The sequence below is a fragment of the Pleurodeles waltl genome, chromosome 4_2 (assembly GCF_031143425.1).
Source record: "Pleurodeles waltl isolate 20211129_DDA chromosome 4_2, aPleWal1.hap1.20221129, whole genome shotgun sequence".
Taxonomy (NCBI): Eukaryota; Metazoa; Chordata; class Amphibia; order Caudata; family Salamandridae; genus Pleurodeles; species Pleurodeles waltl.
The window spans coordinates 835644916-835667241 of record NC_090443.1 but is presented as its reverse complement, the minus strand read 5'-3'; the positions used below and the strand labels follow the sequence as shown (position 1 = coordinate 835667241).

The 22326-nt window shown below is 44.5% G+C and overlaps 1 protein-coding gene across 1 annotated transcript in view; it reads right to left on the bottom strand.

The window, feature by feature from the left end:
• PSMA4 (proteasome 20S subunit alpha 4) overlaps window positions 1–20572 on the bottom strand; it is a 56139-nt gene extending 35567 nt beyond the window's left edge. Inside the window, exon 1 of the mRNA XM_069232562.1 lies at window positions 20444–20572. The gene's annotated coding sequence lies outside the window, so the exon portion shown is untranslated. The remainder of the gene's footprint in view (window positions 1–20443) is intronic.
• Between the last annotated feature and the right edge of the window lie 1754 nt (window positions 20573–22326).

Here is a 22326-nt window from a genome sequence, read left to right as displayed (position 1 = left end):
GCTATACAAATGTGTGTGGGTTCCAGATAAAGATAGGAATGGTTACATAGGTTCAAAATGAAGTCTTTGTTTTATCCATGCAAAGTCTATGAGGGGTGACTGCTTTCAGAATTTCATGTACGCTGTAGGAAAATGGCTCCCTGTTGCAGTTACCCCCCACATTTTGCCTGATACGGATGCTGACTTGACTGAGAAGTGTGCTGGGACCCTGCTAACCAGACCCCAGCACCAGTGTTCTTTCACCTAAAATGTACCATTGTTTCCACAACTGGCACACCCCTGGCACACAGATAAGTCCCTTGTAAAAGGTACCAGTGGTACCAAGGGCCCTGTGACCAAGGAAGGTCTCTAAGGGCTGCAGCATGTGCTGTGCCACCCTTAGGGACCCCTCACCTAACACATGCACACTGCCACTGCAGATTGTGTGCATTGGTGGGGAGAAAAAGAAAGTTGACATGGCATCCCCCTCAGGATGCCATGCCCACAAAATATTGCCTGTGGCATAGGTAAGCCACCCCTCTAGCAGGCCTTACAGCCCTAAGGCAGGGTGTACTATACCACAGGTGAGGGCATAGCTGCATTAGCAATATGCCCTTACAGTGTAAGTCTATTCTTAGACATTGTAAGTACAGTATGGCCATATTAAGAATATGGTCTGGGAGTTTGTCAAAAACGAACTCAACAGCTCCATAATGGCTATACTAAATACTGGGAAGTTTGGTATCAAACTTCTCAGAATAATAAACCCACACTGATGCCAGTGTTGGATTTATTAAAAAATGCACACAGAGGGCATCTTAGAGATGCCCCCTGTATTTTACCCAATCCTTCAGTGCAGGACTGACTGGTCTGTGCCAGCCTGCTGCTGAGAGACGAGTTTCTGACCCCCTGGGGTGAGAGCCTTTGTGCTCTCTGAGGACAGAAACAAAAGCCTGCTCTGGGTGGAGGTGCTTCACACCTCCCCCTGCAGGAACTGTAAAACCTAGCAGTGAGCCTCAAAGGTTCAGGCTTCGTGTTACAATGCCCCAGGGCAGTCCAGCTAGCCCACACTTTTGGCAGCAAGTCCAGGGGAGATAATGAGAAAAACAAGGAGGAGTCACCCACCAGTCAGGACAGCCCCTAAGGTGTCCTGAGCTGAGGTGACCCCTGCCTTTAGAAATCCTCCATCTTGATTTTGGAGGATTCCCCCGAAAGGAATAGGGATGTGCCCCCTCCCCTCAGGGAGGAGACACAAGGAGGGTGTAGCCACCCTCAAGGACAGTAGCCATTGGCTACTGCCCTCCCAGACCTAAACACACCCCTAAATTCAGTATTTAGGGGCACCCCAGAACCCAGGAAATCAGATTCCTGCAACCTGAAGAAAGAAAAAGGACTGCTGACCTACAAGCCTGCAGAGAAGGAGGAAGACGACAACTGATTTGGCCCCAGCCCTACCGGCCTGTCTCCAACTTCGAAAACCTGCTCCCGCAACGCATCCGACAGGGACCAGCGACCTCTGAAGCCTGAGAGGACTGCCCTAGACTACAGGACCAAGAAACTCCTGTGAACAGCGGCCCTGTTCAAAACCTGCAACTCTTGGCAACAAAGAAGCAACTTCCAAAGACTTCACGTTTCCCGCCGGAAGCGTGAGACTTCAAACTCTGCACCCGACACCCCCGGCTCGACCTGCAGAAAACAAACACCTCAGGGAGGACTCCCCGGCGACTGTGAGCCCGTGAGTAACCAGAGACGACCCCCCTGAGCCCCCACAGCAATGCCTGCAGAGAGAATCCAGAGCCTCCCCCTGACCGCTACTGCTTGTAACAAGGGACCCGACACCTGGAACCAACACTGCACCCGCAGCCCCCAGGACCTGAAGGAACCGAACATCGACGCAGGAGTGACCCTCAGCGACCCTCTGCCTAGCCCAGGTGGTGGCTGCCCAAAGGAGCCCCCCGTGCCTGCCTGCACCGCTAAAGTGACCCCTGGGTCCCTCCATTGTTTCCTATCTAAAACCCGATGCCTGCTTTGCTCACGGCACCCGGCCGCCCCTGTGTCGCTGAGGGTGTACTTTGTGTGCCTTCTCGTGTCCCCCCCGGTGCTCTACAAAACCCCCCTGGTCTGCCCCCCAAGGATGCAAGTACTTACCCGGTGGCAGACTGGAACCAGAGCACCCCTGTTACCCATAGGCGCCTATGTGTTTTTGGCACCTCTTTGACCTCTGCACCTGGCCGGCCCTGAGCTGATGGTGTGGTAACTTTGGGGGTGCCTTGAACCCCCAACGGTGGGCTGCCTATGCCCCAAACTCGAGACTTGTAAGTGTTTTACTTACCTCGAAAACTAACCTTTACGTACCTCCCCCAGGAACTGTTGATTTTTGCACTGTGTCCACTTTGAAAATAGCTTATTGCCATTTTTACAAAGACTGTATGTGATATTGCTTTCATTCAAAGTTCCTAAACTATCTAAGTGAAGTACCTTACATTTAAAGTATTAACTGCAAATCTTGAACATGTGGTTCTTAAAATAAACTAAGAAAATATATTTTTCAATATAAAAACCTATTGGCGTGGAGTAAGTCTTTGAGTGTGTGTTCCTCATTTATTGCCTGTGTGTGTACTACAAATGCTTAACACTACCCTCTGATAAGCCTACTGCTCGACCACACTACCACAAAATAGAGCATTAGAATTATCTACTTTTGCCACTATCTTACCTCCAAGGGGAACCCTTGGACTCTGTGCACACTATTTCTTACTTTGAAATAGTATATACAGAGCCAACTTCCTACATACGCCAACAAGCCCATTAATTAATTTTACTGGCATCCTTCTCCTTTAACCCTTTTGGTGCGCCGCACTGCTGGGAGCTGTCCGTGACCACAATGGGCGTGTGCGTTGAACACCTCCAAGCCATGCTCAGACTGGTGCCCCTCCCACCCCCGTGGGCTGCCTCCTAAAGCCACCCTATCCAAAAGGATAGCAGCGGAAGTGCTTCTGCTACAACTCCGGAACCTCCACCCCCTCAGAGATCAGGTGATGTCTGCATGCGACAAAAGCAGCCGAAGCATGCTGGAAGACATTTGCCTCTAGCTCAGAGGAGGATATTGTAGGTTTTTCCACCAGGGAGGGTTTGGGGTTAAAGGAAAGAGTTTTTTCTCCCCCCCCCACCCCGATGTCTCTTTCCAGCGCATTCCTGCTACATGATTATGTGTGGGCCTGTGATCGTGCAGCAGGAATGCAACCACCAACTACATGATTTTTTTTTTGTTTAAGGGAGCATCCCCTTGGGCAAGGGACACTCCAAATACCTTTGGGCACTGTTTTGGCCATTTTCTACCCCTCCCCCCATGACAGAGTGGCCATAATGAGCCCCATATGCCCCAAAGGGGGCAGAAAGAAAGAACTGCAGTTCGGCTGATGGTCTACGAGTACTAGCATTTGGCTGGCTATGTACGTACTGGCATTTGGCTGGAGATGTGTGTGGACTGTGGATTTTACTGGTAGTGTGTCCCCATTGCCACCAGGCTGGCAATGTGTGTGGCTGTCATTTGGATGGTAATGGGCAGACTTCATAGTGTTTTAACATGTCAACTGTTTTATTTGGTCATCTTTTGCATTTGTGAACGAAATGTTTTATTTCTCCTTTTTCTTCTAGGGCAAAGCTTTTGATTTCCTTTGCTGTGGCTCCTGCTTGCGGTTTCAGCACTGATAGATCTGAAGTTTGTGTAGCTGCATGTGTTTGGTAAGAAAACCTTTTCTGTACTGTTTACTCCAAATGAGTATCGTTGCCCTGCATGTATGTGTTTTTTGTAAATGGTTTAATAGCAGCATATTTAGCTTCTGTTTTATTATGTGTGAAATTCTCATTGGATTTGTGCACAAAGTGTATTGTGTTGTCTTGTGTGTAATTCTCTTTTGTTTTTCCTTTCTAGTGGGATATATTTGGTGCTTGCTGAGTCTAGCCGTCTTTGGCAAGTTAGTGATATTATATTTGAGTATATAGGTTTTTGTGTGCTTTGTACTGATTGACTTTTCCTTCTAGATCACTATATGCCAGTAGTTTTACTTTCGGTTTGATAAAGCCACACTTTGTTTACTTCTTATTTTACACAGTGTTGATTGTTGTTTACTTATTTGTTGTGTTACTTTTATTAGTAACAATAATGACTAGCCTCAGGATTACCACTCAACAGGGTGCTGATATGTTTTTCGAAGATTCTGGCAGTGAGCTTTCTGTCCAAGAGGAATCATCTGATGATGAATCCACTCTGAGTGTGAAGGAAGTGCCTCTTTTAGAGGAGGACACTGATGTACCAAAAGTGCAGAAAAGAGACATCAGGGGCTGAAAGGCTTCCCACTGGAAGTGCTGAACTCTGGGTTGCCCCAAACATGGTGCAGACTGTGTTGCCTGCCTTTACAAGTGTTGCAGGGTGTACAGTGAGTACTGAAAACTTTCTGGCTATAAATGTCTTTCAGTTGCTTATGTACAATCAGGGGTGTGGAATTTATTAAAATATCTACTTGTCCAGGGGACAGGTTGCTTCTCAAATCTACTTGTCCTGTAAAAAGATCTACTTGTCCCTTTGGTGCCATGTAGTTTGGCGACAAATTATGGCAGCAATCTCATTATGTAAGAGCTCTGATAATAGCCTCGCTGATTATGCCAGGGCTACTACCATAGTAGGGCTTGAATACTTGCAGCTTCAATCCCTACTGTAGCAATTTCCTTATTTTGCCAACTTTCTGCAGATCTGCATACTGGGGCTGGAGGAAGCAGTAAGAAATAGTTCCAGGGCTGGAATGCCTTTGAGTCTGCAAACCTACTAACATGCATGTTTTAAAGATTTTTACCAGCTTCTCCCTAATATTTTACCATAATAAGAAAGGTTGGACATTTACTCCTGACAATGGCAGAATTAGAACTTCTTCCAGGGTTGGGAAGAAAGTGGCTGGAGGGAAGATGAACTTGCAAATGCTCAATAGATTTTCACATGAGCAAATCTACACATTGTATTTACCCATGCTAAAATACAGTTCACAAATATTTTATAGGGGTACGACATATACCATGGGTGCACTTTTGTGACTTTCTTTAAGAATTTGGGGCCACATGTAGGTAGGTTCAGATTTGTGACCTGCAAATTGCGAGTCGCAAATCCGAATGTAGGATGGTGTCCCTGACACCATCTGTGATTCGCAAGGGCTTCGCAAATGCCCACCTCATGAATAATCATGAGGTGGGTCGCAATTTGCGCCCCCCTCGCGAATTGCGGCCCTCACAGGGATGGTGGCCTGCTGGAGACAGCAGACCACCATGTCTGTGACTGCTTTTCAATAAAGCAGTTTTTTTTTTTTGTAATGCAGCCCGTTTTCTTTAAAGGAAAACAAGATGCATAACAAAAACGAAAAATGAAACGTTTTTGTTTCATTTTTTCAGAGCAGGCAGTGGTCCGCAGTGACATTCACAATGGGGAAGGGGTCCCATGGGGATCCCTTCCCTTTTGCGAACGTGTTAGCACGGGTGCAAACTGCGATTGCGTTCGCGGTCACAAAACAACCCTACATTGCACTGCGAGTCGCAATTAGGAAGGGAACACCCCTTACTAATTGCGAGTCGCAAACCCGTTTTGCGATTCGGTAACCAGGTTACCGAATCACAAAACTGGGTTTGTGCATCGCAATGTGCTTTTTGCACGTCGCAAACAGCGAAAGTCGCTGTTTGCGACATGCAAAAAGCTACCTACATGTGGGTCTTGGTCCCTAATTAGGTCTGGTGTTAACAAAGACATTTTGTTTTTATTAAACTTCTATTTCTCTCTCTTTCGGCTGGCTTTACTGTGAGTGATCGCATTCTGCTCTTCCACAAGGAGCATATTGGCACACAAAGTAGTTTTGTTCAGTGTCTGGAACTACAGTGGCAATCAGTGACGTAACGAAACTGGAGGGTGCCCCTTTGCAAAGAACATGGAGGAGCCCCCTCTCCAGACTCACTCAGGGAAGGTGCTGTGCTGAAGGGGCCCCTTGGAGGGCGGCTGCGGGGCCTTTGTTATGCCGCTGGTGGCAACATGTGCTTTTAGAGTTCAAAAACGTTTTTTTTTTTTTTTGCCAGTGTCTGTTACAATGTTGAGGGCCTGGTAGCTCCCACAACAATAAAGTGTTACAAAAGCCATGTCAAAACAAGACACGGATTGATGAAACTAAAAGACTTATAAAAATATGTCAGATCAGTTGGCTTTGTCAGTGTTTGTTTATTTTCATGCTTCCCATAATCGTGTTGAAAATGGTTACACTGATTTTCCATTAGAAATATTTTTGCGAAAAAAATAACATGCATCAACACATTTTACTAAATGACACTTCATTTGCATCTAATCAGAGAGCATTCTGGGAGCATTATACTTAGCCTCATAGCCTAAACTTTTCAAACATGTGTATACACGTTTTTTTTTTTTTGTACTGGAACCAACGTCAGTAGTGAAGTGTGACCTTAAAACATTTATTTACAGCACTCACCCTAATAATGAAGGCTTTCAAATAATGAACCATAAATACAAGTTCGAACAGCATTATCTTTTGGAAACGCATTACCTCAACTGCAGAGAGTTCCACTCTCTGTAAACAGGCAGCCAAAGTGTTTGTGCTGCAGAGGGTTGGGCCTACTTGTCCCAAGGACAAAGTAAACATAAAAACTTGTTGCCCATGACCCCAAACAAGATGTCCCGGGCGTCGGGCGATAGGAATTCCACATCCCTGACAATGTATTTCTGATGAGATTTTTGACCAGACTAATCTGAACAACCTTTGAGGGACAACAGTGTCTTACTAAAGCCCCGTTCTAAAGCTACCAGATGCACTCCCACAAATCTGGATTAGTTGAAGAAGTTCTTGGGCTTAACTTTGTTGATGGGCTTGATAAGGAAGCCGTTGCTGTCTTCGTATTGGTCTACTAGTCCACTGATGACAAAGGCTATAATTCCTTCAACCATGAGACGTGACAGGTATTTGCTTCTGATACTACATTTTGTTGACAATGCAGCAGCGTTGCCACAAGATCACCTTTTTAAGATTCAGCCTACCCTTGACCATTTTGTAAATCGATTTTTGGAGATGCTCCAGGGAACGAAATAGCTGTGGATGAGTATTTGCTCCTGCTCAAGCGCGGTTTGTTTCTGAGGCAGTAAATTCCTAGCAAGGGGGCACATTAAGATGTATATGCTGTCTGAGAGTAGTACTGGATAGGTCTATAATTTCAGGGTGCATACTGGCGGAAATAGTTCTATAGAACCCATAGTTGTTCATCCCCTTTCCGAGTTAGTGAGAAAATTGTGATGGAACTCGGTAGAGGACTTCTTAACAAAGGTCATCATTTATACGTAGATAACTTCTACACTTGTGTGCAATTGTTAAGGGAATTGTTCAAAGTGGACACTACTGCTTGTGGCACAATCCAGCCTAACAGTAAAGCTTACCCTAAAGAGCTTGTATGTAAAACGTTTCAGAGAAGACAGTTCAGTGCTGTGCATAGCGATGTCCACATGCTGACAACCCTTCATGATGAAAGTACTTAACTGGTGACTGTCTGGGGTCAAGTTGATGAAGCACACAAACCTGTGTGCATTTTACAATAAGCACAAAGGGTTGTGTGGATAAAGTAGATCAGTGGCTTGAACCTTACACTGCTGTTCGTAAGGCTCACATTTGGTACAGGAAGTTAGCTATGTATATAGCAACCTTCAGTACTTTTGCTGTATTCAAGGATTGTTCTCCAGATTCAAAGATGACATTTGTTCAGTTTCAGCAGTCTGTGAAAGGCACCCTTGTAGTGGAACAGGCAAGTGCTCTAAGAGTTGGAGTGGTGGAGGACGTGCCTAGATTGAAAGATCTCCACTTTCCTTATTACATTCCTCCCACGCCTCCTACACCTGTAGGAAATGTGGAGGCTGTCTGAAGAGGCGTGTTAAAGAAGTCTCGTTTGGACTACCCCTAGTGTCCTTCTAATCCTGGGCCAGTGTGCCCCTGCATGTTTTTAATTGTACCACATGCAACAGAGTTATTGGGAGTGACCATAAGCTCCCGTTTTATATTTTTTGTTCAGATTTCATGGTTGTCAGTAGTATGATGTATTTAGTTAGAGCTGCTGTGTGTGTGTAGTTATAGTTCTGTATCTACTTTCAATCGTTTTGAGTTTTCTTTTCTGTAAAGAAATGTGATAGGAGTGCGTCTGAACAGTGCCTGGCTGGCAGTGTGTGTGTGTGTGAATAGGTGATTGGCTAGCGGTCTGCGTGAGCTGGCGCTTGGCTGGAGGTCTGTGAGAGCTGGCGGTCTGTGAGTAATGACTTGCTGCTGGTCACAGACACACTGCTGGCCAAACGCCAGGCCACACACACTCCGTTAGCTGCCAGCTAATGTGATTGCTGCATCAGTCACGTGGGTGTGTGTATGTATGAAAGGGATGGGCCTTTGAATGTCACAGTCTGTTGATACATGAAAGGTGTGTGAATGGCCTGTAATGCAGTTGGCGCCTTGTCGCACAGTTTCTGCTCTGAATCACTGATTCGGTTTTTTGACCTTTCAATCATTAAATGTAGTTAATTTTTGTGAAATCTGTTATTAAAATTTACATTTTGAAACTTTCACCCATCCTTGTGCCAAATCCAACCAGTATGTGTGTGTATACTGGTTGGATTTGGCACAGTGCCCTGCAAACATCGCGATGGGACTAAAACCACACATTGTACTTGCATTTCTGTGCCATATTCTTCCAGAATAAGAATGAAACCACAAGATTGCTACCACCCAGCATTTCCCCACTTGTCCCAATAGAAATGCTGCTCACACTTGTATGGCTGCGTCTGGAGCCTGTGACAGGAACTGATCAAGCTAACTTCAATGGGAGTTCTTGCAAAGGGATCTTCATTGACCTTGGTTTGATTTGTTCTGGTGCAGGCACTAGGCCCAGCCATACAAATGAGGTACAATTTTTATCTGGAGACTTGGGGGAATGCCAGGTGTAAGGAAGTTTGTGTCTCCTGCAGATTCCAGAAAGTTTCATCGAAGAAATGTGTAAAAAATGTGTTTTTTTGTCAAAGTTTGAGCTTTGCAGGAGATTCTGGGTAAAACAAATGTGGTGAGAGCAATGTAAGTCCCCCAAGATGTCTAGTTTTAAAAACAATTACAGGGGGGCTAGGTTTCCATGGGTTCCAGCTGAGCTAGGGTCCTAAATCTTGAGCAGTAGTTCCCCTCTCCCCCTCCTCCCCAAACAGACCACAGGCTTGTGTCTAAGCGGCAGTCACTGTAGCTCAGACCAATCCTGATGCTGCTTACATGCTATGTTTAGCATGCTAGCAGCCCCAGGATTGCTGGGGAGCCTGTGCTGGGACACCACAAGAGGAGCAAGGCGGCATGGGACGGCAGAATGGGGGAAGCGTTAAGTGTTTTCTTTCTTTTTTAAATGTTGTTTCCCCAGTTGTTCCCTCCCAATCCCTGCTTGACATATGCGGTGGCCGCCGCTGGTCTAGACTTATTTAAACATTGCAGTGGAATTTTGTTACCTTTTTAAAAATGCAATAAAAAAAAAAATCTACTTGAAACAGAGCACTGTTATGTGAATAAAGCATCTGTGGGCCAGAGTCTGGCGCCTAGGATCACTTGAGGCTCTTCTATAGAGAATCCAGCCCACCCCTCTCCCAGTTTGAAAACCCCTGATCTAGAGCTACCCACACTGGAAAAAGAGGGTCAGTTTTCCATGAAAAAATGTAATGCGTCCATGTTGGGTTTTGGGCAGTTTCCTGTCGGGGGCACTAGGCCTACCCACACAAATGAGGTACCATTTTTAGCAGGGGACTTGTGGGAGCATAGAATAGTAGAACCTTTGTTATTACCAATTGGATTCCGCTGCATTTGTGCCTTTCAAATGTAAGCCAGTGTATAGAAAGATGACATTTTGAAAATTACCCTCCAAATCATACGTTGGTACTGGTACCCACTGATTCAGAAATGTAGAAATAACCACTTCTCCTGAACTAAAAACTCTATATCTTGTACCCATTTCAGAAATATATCAGTTTCCTTGATGCCCATTTTTCACTCTTCCTATTTCACTATGAGCATTGGTCTATACTTGGGACCCAATGACAAATCCATTGTATAGTGCTGCTCAGTTGTCTCCTTTGGGTACCTTGGGTTCTAGGAGAACCTACAAACCCTATTTATCCCTGCAACCAGAAGGGTCTAGTGGACATATTGCTTTTGTCCATCGGCCATAGTGACAAAAAGCTACAGATGAAAATGTTGTCACAAATCCCATTTTTTTCTTTATTTCAACAGTTATTTTCCTTGGAAAAACCTTGAAGAATTATGAATTTTGTCTAGTTTTCAGAAATGTATACCTTTCCGAATCACCCATGGGTTTCACACTGGTTTCCACCATAAGCTGGAATTATGCTGAGAACACAAAAAAATAGGGAAAAGAAGGCCTAGCCGTGAAGGGGTTAATGTCTTAATTATTTTTATGGTCTGTGATTACACCTAAAAAATTATTATTTCCATTACTATACTACACATGGACTGTACCTTTAGACATGGAGTATGGTTTTGCTTTTGGTCTGTGCGTGTGTATTCTTTTTTAAGGAATCAAGACAATAGTGGGGAACTCTATGCAACTTTTTAAATGTAAAATCGCTGCACTGTTTTTGCGAGTTAATGTATTGTGCTTTAACTTGTTTTTATTGTGTAACTTTATTGGCCTGGAGTATTTCTCTTCTTCTTAGTTGGTAATACCAGGTCATTCATGGGCCTGCATCAATATCATATGTTTCCTAAATTCTGTGGATGCAATGCAGCCTTTAATTTTCTATTATTATTATCGAAGGGGTGATAGGCATGTGATGTGTTGGGGCAGTGGGGAGAGAGAGGATAAATCTTCTCTAGAGTTGCTTGGATATTGCTTGGTCTATTTTGGTGGCACCGTGGAACTGTAAGGGCCTGCCGATTCAATTGTTGCTACGGGTGATCTTGCACTATAGTCTTTGTGCAGCGACAGGCTAAATGTCCAAAACCCGCTGCAGACCACTGCCCCCTTCACTTAAGTAGGTGAACTACATTTGCTCCTCTCTGTCCAGGTCATTGCAATCCTCACTCAGGCCGTCAGTGAAGCTCAGGGACTCACTCTAGGCACTGGACACCTTCGACTTTACTGGACCGGATATCAGGCTCTGAATGTACTTGGATGCCGACCCAACAATTCCCCCTCTCCAGGAGTTTCTACTTTGATGGACCCTGGTTAAACACAGTATTATTCTACTTGTAACAGAGCAGCACCAACATGTCTTTTAACAACTCGTGCTCTCAAGTGAACAGTACCAGCACTTATCATCAGAGTGACTGTGTTAGTGAAGGGCAGTACAACTGCTTTTCTATATGAAAGTTCAAACCTTTAAGTCAACACCAAAAGCATCTCTTAGAGGGGAGCCCCAACTTAGTGTTTAAATAATTACATATCTGCCAACTTATCACATGGGAAACGGATATTACAAATTAATAAATTTGGGACGACATAACTGATGTTATGGGTTACATAATCTTTTTTTGTAAACTTATTTATTAAGTACAATTAATCTCTTGGTTACTACCCAAATAAAAAGGCAGAATGTTCACCAGCACCAGAGAAATTTAAAAAATAGGTTGGGTGGAGGGCTAGTCAGTATGCCAACAGATATGGCTGCACTGCAAACCCCATGACCCAGACAGTGTTTCTACTCCCCCACCCTGTCCCAGAAGGCAGACTGGGGCATTTGCCTCAATTCGCTCCCCCAGGGGTAGAAAAGTTACCACACATCAGGGAATTTTTTTATTTTTTTTAAATAAAAAGAAATGGGGTTGTGGGAGGGGCCCCCATGCCACAGACAGACTTTTTGCCCCTCTACAGAAGGCAGATTGTGGAATTTACCCCCATTCTGCCCAAATGAGTGGCACAAAGCACCACTAGAAAGCAGGAATTACTTCTTTTTTTTAATTATGTAAGGGGCGCCCCATTTTGTCAGTGGGCTGCACCCCTCCACCCAGGAACCAGAAAGTCTTTATGCATGTTTACTCACAATATACCCATCCGGTGGGTTACAGTATTTTCTATTATTATTATTATTGAAGGGATGATAGTCCAACCTGTGTTGGCATTGGGTCAAGCCCTCACCCTGATAGAGAAAAAGGCTGTGTTTAGCTCCCCACCAATCTTTTTTTTTTTGAGGGGGGGGGGGGGGGGGATGGCAGGGGAGGCTGGGGTCCACAGTAAACCTCATTAAACCACCAGCAAATACTTTTTTAATGTAATGTGTGGTGTGGGGCCGAAAAGGTCTTAAATCTCCAGGTTCAAAGCTATCTCTCTCTCTTTTGGAGGTGTGTTTCAATAAACCCACTATGGAAAAAGGAAAAAAAAGATATGGGGTGGGAGGGCCAGCCTATCCTGCCATTGACCCCTCTCCTGACGCATGGGCCCTAAATAGTTTTATACCCACTGAGGAAGGCAGGATGAGGGGTTTACTTCTTACTGACCATATGTCAGAACTAGGCACAAAGAAATCTCACTTTCCTCCCACTAGTGATTAGAGGAGTGTATGCAGTATTCGGCTCTGCCCAGAAAAAAAAAGGAGCTTATTTTCTCCCTTTCCATTACAGACGCATCGAACAAATGGGCAGTGATCTACAGACACCCAGAAAACCCAGCTAACCCTGGCCATTTCTGAAAACTCGAGAACCGGGGAATCAAGGGTTGCGTGGGTCAACAGAGATCCCAGCATGTCTTCTTACCCATAATGCCATGCAAATCTGTAAGCCTTGGTTGAAAATAGCAATTTTGTCCATATTTATAAAACAGAAATTTTAAGCACTTTCATCTGCAAACATCTTACCACCCAAGAAAAACAGCAATTCATGTGTGGGTGGGCCCAAGACGGGTCCAACCCATGTGACCTGAATGGACCAAAACTTAAACACATGAAGATCAAATTGATAGTACCCGTGGCTTCACACAGGCAAACGTTTTACTGCTTCCTCTAAAGTGCGATAGGCCACCCAAAAGGGTGGGATACTATTTTCATAAGATGTGTGGAACTGATGGACTTTTGCTGTTGGATGTATATTTTATGTCACACATATACATGAGACATTTTTTGCACATACTTTGACATTTACAGAGCATTTTAGCTAAGTGGTAAGGTCCATGCATGCATGCCACACAATCCTGGACTACACCAGGTATCAGGTTTTCAAACATTTCTGTAGCATGTATTTTTCCTGTGTGCCGACCAACCACGGGCCCAATGCTGAAGCTACCCCCATGGAAACTACGAGATTATATATTTTTAGGCATAATTATGCCATCTATAAGGCATTCTGTATACAAAAATGTTCTGGGAATCAATGCAAGCCACTTCACCATGGATCTCTAGTTTTCAGAGAAGCCTGAGGTTGGTGGTTTTCCATGGGTGACAGCTGACCCTGAGCTCAAATGCTGCTGGCACCACCCATGGAAAGTGAGACATTTAGGAAACTTTGGGCTTGTTGGTGTAGCTTGGAAGGTCATCTGGTTAAGAAAATGTATTGAGCTCAACAGAGACAACGCCATCTCGACTACGCAGAATGTGTCTAGGATTTCAGGAATGTTTTGGGTTGATAGGTTTTGATAGGCGCTGCCTAACCCTATGCCCAAATACTGCACCTAACCACATTCCCAGAAAGAATACTATTCAAAATGAAATATCTGGCTCTTTACATTTTGTACTTTGAGGCCTTATGTTCCAAGCTTTAGACCCACAACACAACTAGGGAGCTTTTAAGTCACAGAAATTCAAAGATTCCAGACACCTTCTGAGGGCTTTCTGGGTAACAATATTAAAGTTGTGGGCTACACATAAACTACACCATCAGAGAATCCCTGCTTGTCCAGTTTTCAAAAATGTCTTCAATTGGTAAACTCACCTAGTTGCCCAAACACTCCAGGCTACAGCTTCTCATTCCAAAGAATCAAAATAAACCAAAATCTTGATATTGTTATGGTATTTCCTGTCAAGCAGGATAGGTCCACTCACAAAATCAGTGAAGAAAAAAATATTTTGGTTTTACAGCTTTGCCTATTTGGGAAAGTTGATAAGAGGGTAAAGTAAACATTTTGCTGAGATCATTTTCAGAAAAAATATATATACTTTCTTGCACCCCCCCACCAATTTGTCTTAAAAAAAAAAAAGAGAAGGAAAAAAATAAATATATATATATATATATATATATATATATAAAATCACACAATTTTGACCTGGATACATTTTTTCCAAGAAGTAATGAATTCTCAAGAGGGGTCTACCCCAAATATCGCCGACTCAGTCCCGGGTCAGACTCACAGCTGTCGAATGTTTAGACAGGGTAATGACACGTTATTTTTTTTATTTTTTTAACAGTGCTTGAAAATATCAAACCTACAGAATTAAGCACTTCATGAAAACAAGCTATTTAGAATGCATTGGTTCGCGTTGATATACTTTCACGGAAACCTCAGAGTACAGACACTGAGAAGACTTTCATTTCACCCTTACTTCAAATACTACCGTAATTGAGTGAAAATGTAAATTTCAATCACTTTCCTTAAGTATTCAAGCCTCAACTGCTGTCATGGGCAGTATACCTCAAAACAGTTTTAAGAGAAGGCAGATTTATTTTGTGCTTGCAACTATAACTAGGTGTAAATGGGCTAAATGTTTCTCCAAGCAAAGGATCTGGGTACCTTACACTGCACTGCGTTGGATGTTGGTCACTCAGCCTCTGTACACAGGCAAGTAATGTTTTGCCTTGTTGTATCATCTGAGGCTGCAAGACTACTCCATGGGGAGCTTCATTCCTCTGCAGACCACATTACTTTTATATCCTTTTGCAGAATAATACCGGGGCTGTCCAATATCAACAAACCTTGGCCTGAACAGCATTTCAGTCAAATGTCAACACTGCAGTACATTACCTGGCTCACACCACAAAGCCCCTTTTCTATGGCACATGGGTGCAATCTACTTATACTGCCCTAAGTAGGAGATAAAAATAGATTACAAGAAAAATGTTGACCTTAGCCGTTGACATTTTAGGATTGAAAACAGCTATAGTTCCAACGTCCGCCAGGACACGTCACTGTGCGCACTACCTATGCAAGGAGGCGGTTTCCTGTGGAGAAGTGTGGCACAATGGTTACAGCGGCAGACCCTGATACAGAGATCTGGCCTGGGACCAGGGTTCAATTCCTGCCTTGGCGGGTCTTGGGCTCAATTCCCTTGGACCAGATAATTCTTGCCTCGGTGCCTAATCTAATTAATGGGTCCCACTCTGTAACTCTGGGCAATAGCTTGCCTAATCTCCACAACGGCCCTGACAGCGCTTGGATGCCAGGCTTCACCCTGGAGGTTGCCCAGGAGTGGGTGCCTCACAGGGAAAAGCCAGGAGGGGTTCCACAGCGGTATGTGTACAGCGCCTTGAGACCCTAACGGGTGAGTAGTGCGCTATACAAGTGCGAAGATTACAGTTTTTCTTACTCAATCCTAATAATCGGGGCACAGAGGTCACCACTGAAATGGACGCATGTACTCACACCACCTTGTTTCTACTTACAGACCTTGTCACCATTAAACTTGTATTGTTGGTGTCACACAGGACACTTCACTGACGACGAGGGACGTGTGAACACATCTGTCAATGCAGCTCTGCCAATTAGATGACAGGAGATCACACATCAGCTGTGGTGTCACAGATACCATCAAGTTATGTTTCAACCCACTCTGTCTCGTGTTGCTGTAGGGGTGCAGGGATGTGGTGGGGTATGACGCTTGATGATCTGTCCATGAGAGGTCTCACACACTGCGTGGCCTCAGGAATGACCTTGTATGTCACTCATGAGCCGCACTACTACTTCATAGAATCTGCCAGCCTGGGGAGACTTTCTACCTCCCGCTCCACAGATCCTACCTCACATTCCACAGGTCAGTGAATAGTGGCAATTCAAAGATGAAAGAAGGCGTGAAGCACCAGATGTTTCTACCCACCATCCGCACTACTGATAGCCTTGGATCTCAGCCCCAGGAAACTAAAGCAGGTGAGCAGTTAAGGGATTCAACCATATTTCCCTCCAAGGAGCAAAGGAACCTCCTCAACAGCATCCCACCTCAGAGGAGAAAAGCTGCTAATCCAGAGAATGGCACCCTGCAGACAGATCCACAAGGGACCAGATGACGACATGGTCTCAGCTATTTTTTGGTGCCAGGCACTACCCACCACCCACTTTCAGTATTTCACATTCAAACGCTGTTATGCTATGCACCACTGCTTTCCCAACATACAGTGACTGTGTGCCTGAAGAAGCTGCGCATTGCCAGACTGATATAGCAGATAAAGGAGACGCAAGGTGAAGTCAATGATAAAGGAAGTCACATACATACCATCTGAGCTAACCAAAGCAATTCTGATCTAGAGTGAGGAGACTGTCTGATGGCCCATCATCACCTACCTCACTCAAGGCATGTCCTGTGTTACTCCCTCTGCATGAGAGCTGCAGCCAGCAGTGCGTAAAGTGTCACTTGGACCCAGCTTGAAGAGGATCTGATCCATCACCTCAACAAAAACACCACCAGACCATGAGGTTGGCACAGTCTGAATACTTCCTGCCATAGTATTTCAGTGCCTGGTTGCACTGCTAGTTGTGGCTGCAGCTCATTAAAGGGTATCCGAATCAAAAACTGATAGTGAGGAGCTGTCAATTGCAATCTTGCATTCCGGGTCCAAACACTGCTGAGAACCTGCCCCACCTGCACTTTGCACTTTCTAAACTTTACAAGGCATAACCCAACTGGCTTTCCTCACACTCTGCTACCGGGGTGTCCCCTCCGTAGGTCCACTTCTAGGCCGACATCTTCAGCCTGTGGAGATTGCTCAAGCAACAGACCCTGCTTTAACTTTGAGGGCGCCCTACATTACCCCATAGAAGTCTTGTCTTTAGTTTCAGGACCACCTGAAGACTCATCACAGGCCACAGCTGTTTGGCCTCTACTTGTGAAGGGAAGTGGTGGTCACTGTTCCAACACTCTTCTGGGCTGAAACCACCTACCCTGCACCACAGATTTCCCTCCTGTCGTGCTAGTGGCAAAAGATGCTCTCATTCAAACCATGAAGGGAGCATATGACCTGGCAGAGACTATGAAAAGATGGAGATGTCTGCCTCCAAGATGTTTTGCATTCTGACCACTACAGGCAGTGTCAATATGAGACTCCCTGTAGAGCAATGCAGACTACATTAGACTGGACAATTTGGACCTGAAGAAGAAAAGAAAGCCTATGCACAACTCACACTAGGGGAATCTGAATCCAGGATGAAATGGGCACCTCGGGTCCAGGGTTCTTCTATCAGCCTCGAGAGCATGAAATGTCCACTCCACGTTTCTCAATGAAAGACCAGCAATGAATTACTGAGCTCCGCCTCCTCCTGTGTCCAGGGAATACAGACAGGCTGGAGAGAGGTCTGTAGCATAAGACCCCTAAAGGGTTTGTCATAGTCACTTAAAGTTCAAAGTGACAAGACCAAAAGAAAATAATGCATAAACAAAAAGACTGAACAAGAAGTGAACACCTCGGGGACTACGTGAAAGGGAAGTCAGAGATCCCATCCAGGACACATATCAGTAAACTACTACAGTGCTAATAAGCTGATACACATCTTGGGAGGAACTGACGCCTGCTAAGTTGATACACCAAGATCACGCCCTCTACCTAAATGTGCCCCCAAATATCCAGCATAGTGTCCCTCGCCTAAATAAAAAACAAAACAAACAACAACAAAAAACGAAACACAGCGGTATGTTCAAATGTAACTGCAAGTCACTACAAATGTTACCACCCACCCACCTAGGCTCCACTGGCCTGAATTCAAGAACAAGTACCACACCCAAATATCAAGAAAAGAGTTGAAGAGAGTGGACTGCCCGACAGTTCACACTGATAAATCTGAAAAACGGTCCTTCAAAAAATGTGAAGAGTCCTGCTAAGGCATTTAATCAGGTTTGATTATGTCAGAAAATGTCACCACCACCAAGGACTTGTACCACTAGTTATAAAGGCAACCATCAACCCACCGATGAACAGCGGAAGAGTCATTAATAAGCCACATGCGCTTGTAATAGAGTCTCTAGTTTTCTACAACACTGCCCAGACACCATCACCAGCTGCCTTACATTCAACAGCACCCAAAGCAAGAGCGATTAGTGACTGGCACAGACTGAAGACGATTTCCCATCACTATCAACTCAAAGACCAACCAGGGCAAAAACACAACCTAAAAACCATTGTGCAAACCATCCTCATGCTCAGAAGAACACTTGATGCACCCTGTAAGAACCACCACAGATTGATGAAGGGGCCACAAAGAAGTTACAAGTTGAAGTTACAATCAGATCTGCAAACGTTCAATACACCTGACCCACTATTTCGCCAACCCGAGTGACGTCCATTTAACTGGTCTGGACAACATCAACTAGGGAAAGGATCCAGACATCTATGTTGTAAGCGTAACTGAACTGGTCGACAACACTCTTCCAATTCCTCTCAAAAATACATTGATGATACCACCTACAGCGACACACAATCTGACTGGAGTCAGGCCATCAATAAAACACTGCAGTTCCAGAAGCATTCATGGTGCTCCAAAGCTACAGCTGACCACTGAAATTCAGTCTGCTCATCACACTGGTGTCGTGGACTACTCTTCGGCACATCTTGCACATGACCAACCCTTCCATGTGACTTGGCAGCAGCTCATTGCTATGTTATGTTGATTTGCATAGCACACTAATCACCCAAGAGTATATCCAAGCGCTTGGGCAGGTATCTAGGTGTGTAGTCCTCAAGGTTCTTATGCAAAGAGCCAAGTCTACAGCTTCCTGTCAATCTCAAGAAGTGAGGAGGAGGCTCTAATCTGTTGAGAGGCAGTTCCATGTCTTGGGTTTGATGTAGGATGATAAGCCACCCTTCAGTTTTGCTTTAGAGGATGTGGGGAGTGTGCGCGAATGAGGCAGTGTGTAGATGTCTTGTGAAAGTGTGTTCAGTTGCTCAGGTATTCTGGCTCCGTGGTGTGTAGGGCTTTGTACATGGGAGAAGTTTGAACTGGCTGTGCTTGTGAATGGGGAGCTAGTGAAGCTTCCTGAGATGCGGTGTGATGTAGGTGCTATGTTGGAGGTCAGGTACGAGTCTTGCAGAGGTATTCTGGATGGTCTAGTCAATGGAGGAGGTTAGATTTTGGTACAGTGAGTGCTGCCGTAGTCCAGCCTACTGGTGATGGGTGCTTGGGTGATGGTTTGTTTGGTGTTCTGAGGCAACTATCTGAAGATCTTTTGCAGCATGCATATGATGTGGAAGCAGGAGGTACACACAGGAGCGCACGTGCAACTCCAAGACAGAATACACACTGTCAAATGGCAACATGCCCAAGGTGCATCCTGATGAGAGACGGACTCTGAGGTGCTCTAGTGAAAAACACTGGATTTGTAGGTGACCAGGCAAAAGACTATCTTTGGAGGTCAAGCATCACAATCAACATGCCTTTAGCAAAACTCTTTCTCCGAATCATAGTCTAATCTCTTGGACACCAACTATTAAAAATCAAAAGCTTCAGCCAGATTGACCAACTGAGAACTCTCAAAGGAAGGTCATGTATGCCACCACCGATCCTGAGTCGTCTGTATCGGTTTCCTCCAATGACTCATTATCAAGCTAAACTATGGAAACTAACAATCACGTACTTTTGCAGCCGTTATCATCTGTCCAAGTGTCCATGTCTATCCTGCTAAATGAATTTGAGACTGACAGATTCACAGTTGTGCCTTATACCACTGCTGGACTCACTGACCGCTCACTGTTTTTTTGGAAAGAATGCAGTGACAATCAGAGCCGGTCTCTTTACAATCCACTCTCCAAAAGGGCTGTCTACTACACTTGTCTACACCCATCCCTCTACAGGGTTAACCAGTCAGGTGTCTCGCTAATAAAAGAGAGTTGGTGTGTGTTCTTCCTTAAGTTCAATTATACATAAAGAATTTGTGTTGCTACTAGCTAGCGCCACATGGCTGGCACCGCAGTACTCTTTGATCGTCTAGAGGACCATTCATAGGGGCTGATGTAATTAATAATTGTGTGTTTTAGCAAAGCAAAACGTAATGTTGACGTCCAGCTGTACACCCAAGTCAGGTGAGAATAGATCGAAGACTTCGATTTCAGGCCTGTGCAAAGGCAGAGCGATTTCCTACACGGATGCCTACAGAGTGCACAGTCACGATCCCTTCCTCCTCCAATTCTCTTTCCGCTTGGGCGCTCAAGGCCGCTACAACGTTTCCTCCAAAACCCAGGAACTCTCCCACAAAGAAAAATGTTGTCGTGTCAAGCAAAGAACTCACCGTGTTTCCTGTGAAACGATAATGACCAGAGTTCAACCGGCCAGAGACACACCGGTAGCTCACAAGAACTCAGATACAAGTAATCATGGCCGTCGTCAGCGCATGCGCAAACAGCCAGAGCACACACAGAATTGATGTTCGGAAAGCGAAAGCAAAAGAGCGAGAAAGAGGACAAAGGTAGAAATGAAAGTAAGGCTCGAAGGCAGCATTTTTAACGTGGGTGTTGTGGAGGCCATCTTAGACTAACGATGAATGAATACACTGTAAAATAGTTTAACAGATAATAATGATGCATAGAGGAATGTTAATTTAGGAGAATAATTGATCAAACAGTTTAATTATTAATAGTATCCCAAAAAATGTGCTGTTAGACTTCTTGTTGCGCTCATGCCCCGTTCCTTGCATTTGTTGTCTAAGGCGTACAGAAGTCCAGGTGGATTTACTCCTTCTTAGACCGAGCCGAACATATGACAATTGGCCGTAGAAACAGCCCGACACAAAGAAACACACTGATGTTCTGAATTTTATTTATTGGTATTTTACCAAAAGCACAGGGTTCGAATGTGAGAACTACTGTATGTATACTTTTCACCTAATGACCCTTTTGGATAGGGTGACCAGGCCTCCCGGATTTGCCGGGACACACTGGCAGATTTCTGCAATTTGGGTTCAGGTTTTGGTTTCCAGTGAGGGCCGACTTCAAACAGTGAAGGCACTTTTTATGTGTTATAAAGCAGTACTAACTATTAGATGTTATTAGAGAGCTAATATGCTGTGGGTAGTGAAATTGACTTTTTATTTACTCCCCTAATGCCTCGTCTGTTTCTTTCCCGATGCGTGCTGTCATTCTATTCCCCTGGATCATGCTACATTAGTCCTTCTTCTCTTTCTTGCGAGCTGTTTCCGTTTTTAGATTTCAAAATCTGGTAGCCCTACTTCTAGATATTTTGTGAAGTATCTCATCCAAAACAGAGCATGTGCGCCCTCTGCTGTTTTTTGGCAATACTGTAATGCGAGGAAAGAGAAATGTAGATTTTCCTAGTTTATGACGGAAAGTCTTAATTTTATTAAAGACACTAGGCGAGTATTATATATTTCTTTTCTCACTTTATTCTATAGCAGCAGTCAAGAAGAAACTCCAAATCCCAAGAAGCTAACATAGACTCCCAATGGGATTAGAAACGTAGTACAAAACATATCCACCAATAAGGGAACACCTATGCCATTATGATGTCACTTGACTGCAAGCAGCCCTCTTTTCTTGCGAACAAAGTCAATCAGAGGTAAATAAAGGGAATAAAGAACAAAGAATAAATAAGCCATAAGAAATGCAAACACGTCAGAACAAAAGTCTAAAATTCCATTGAGGTAGGTATGCTCCGATAAACCAGAAGGGAAAGATCCAGAACTTGAAGGAATCAGAGGATTAATCTGGAACGTGGTGTTGAAGCAGGATGGACATCTTAGCCGCCGGTTGATTGGTAGAAACTGGCGCTGGAAGAAAGGGAGGGAGAAACAAAATTTATACCAGAGGCGGGATAATACTTGCATCCGTGTCTTTAATAAAATTAAGACTTTCCGTCATAAACTAGGAAAATCTACATTTTATGACAAGACTGGAGGCTCCTATTATTGCAAGTTTAAAGCATATTAATTACATTGAATGAAACACTATCAACAGGTTTGCAATAAAAAAAACTTTAAATATATTATCATTAGACCAATCTGCAGATTTCAGAATATCCTCCAGGTGAGAACCGGCCCAAAAAGCTTTGGAAGCCATAGCCCCTCTGGAAGAATGAGCTCCAAATCTGGAAATGTCGATACCCGCTAAGGACATGATCCACCTAACACAACGTGCCAACGTAGCGGAAGAAACAGGA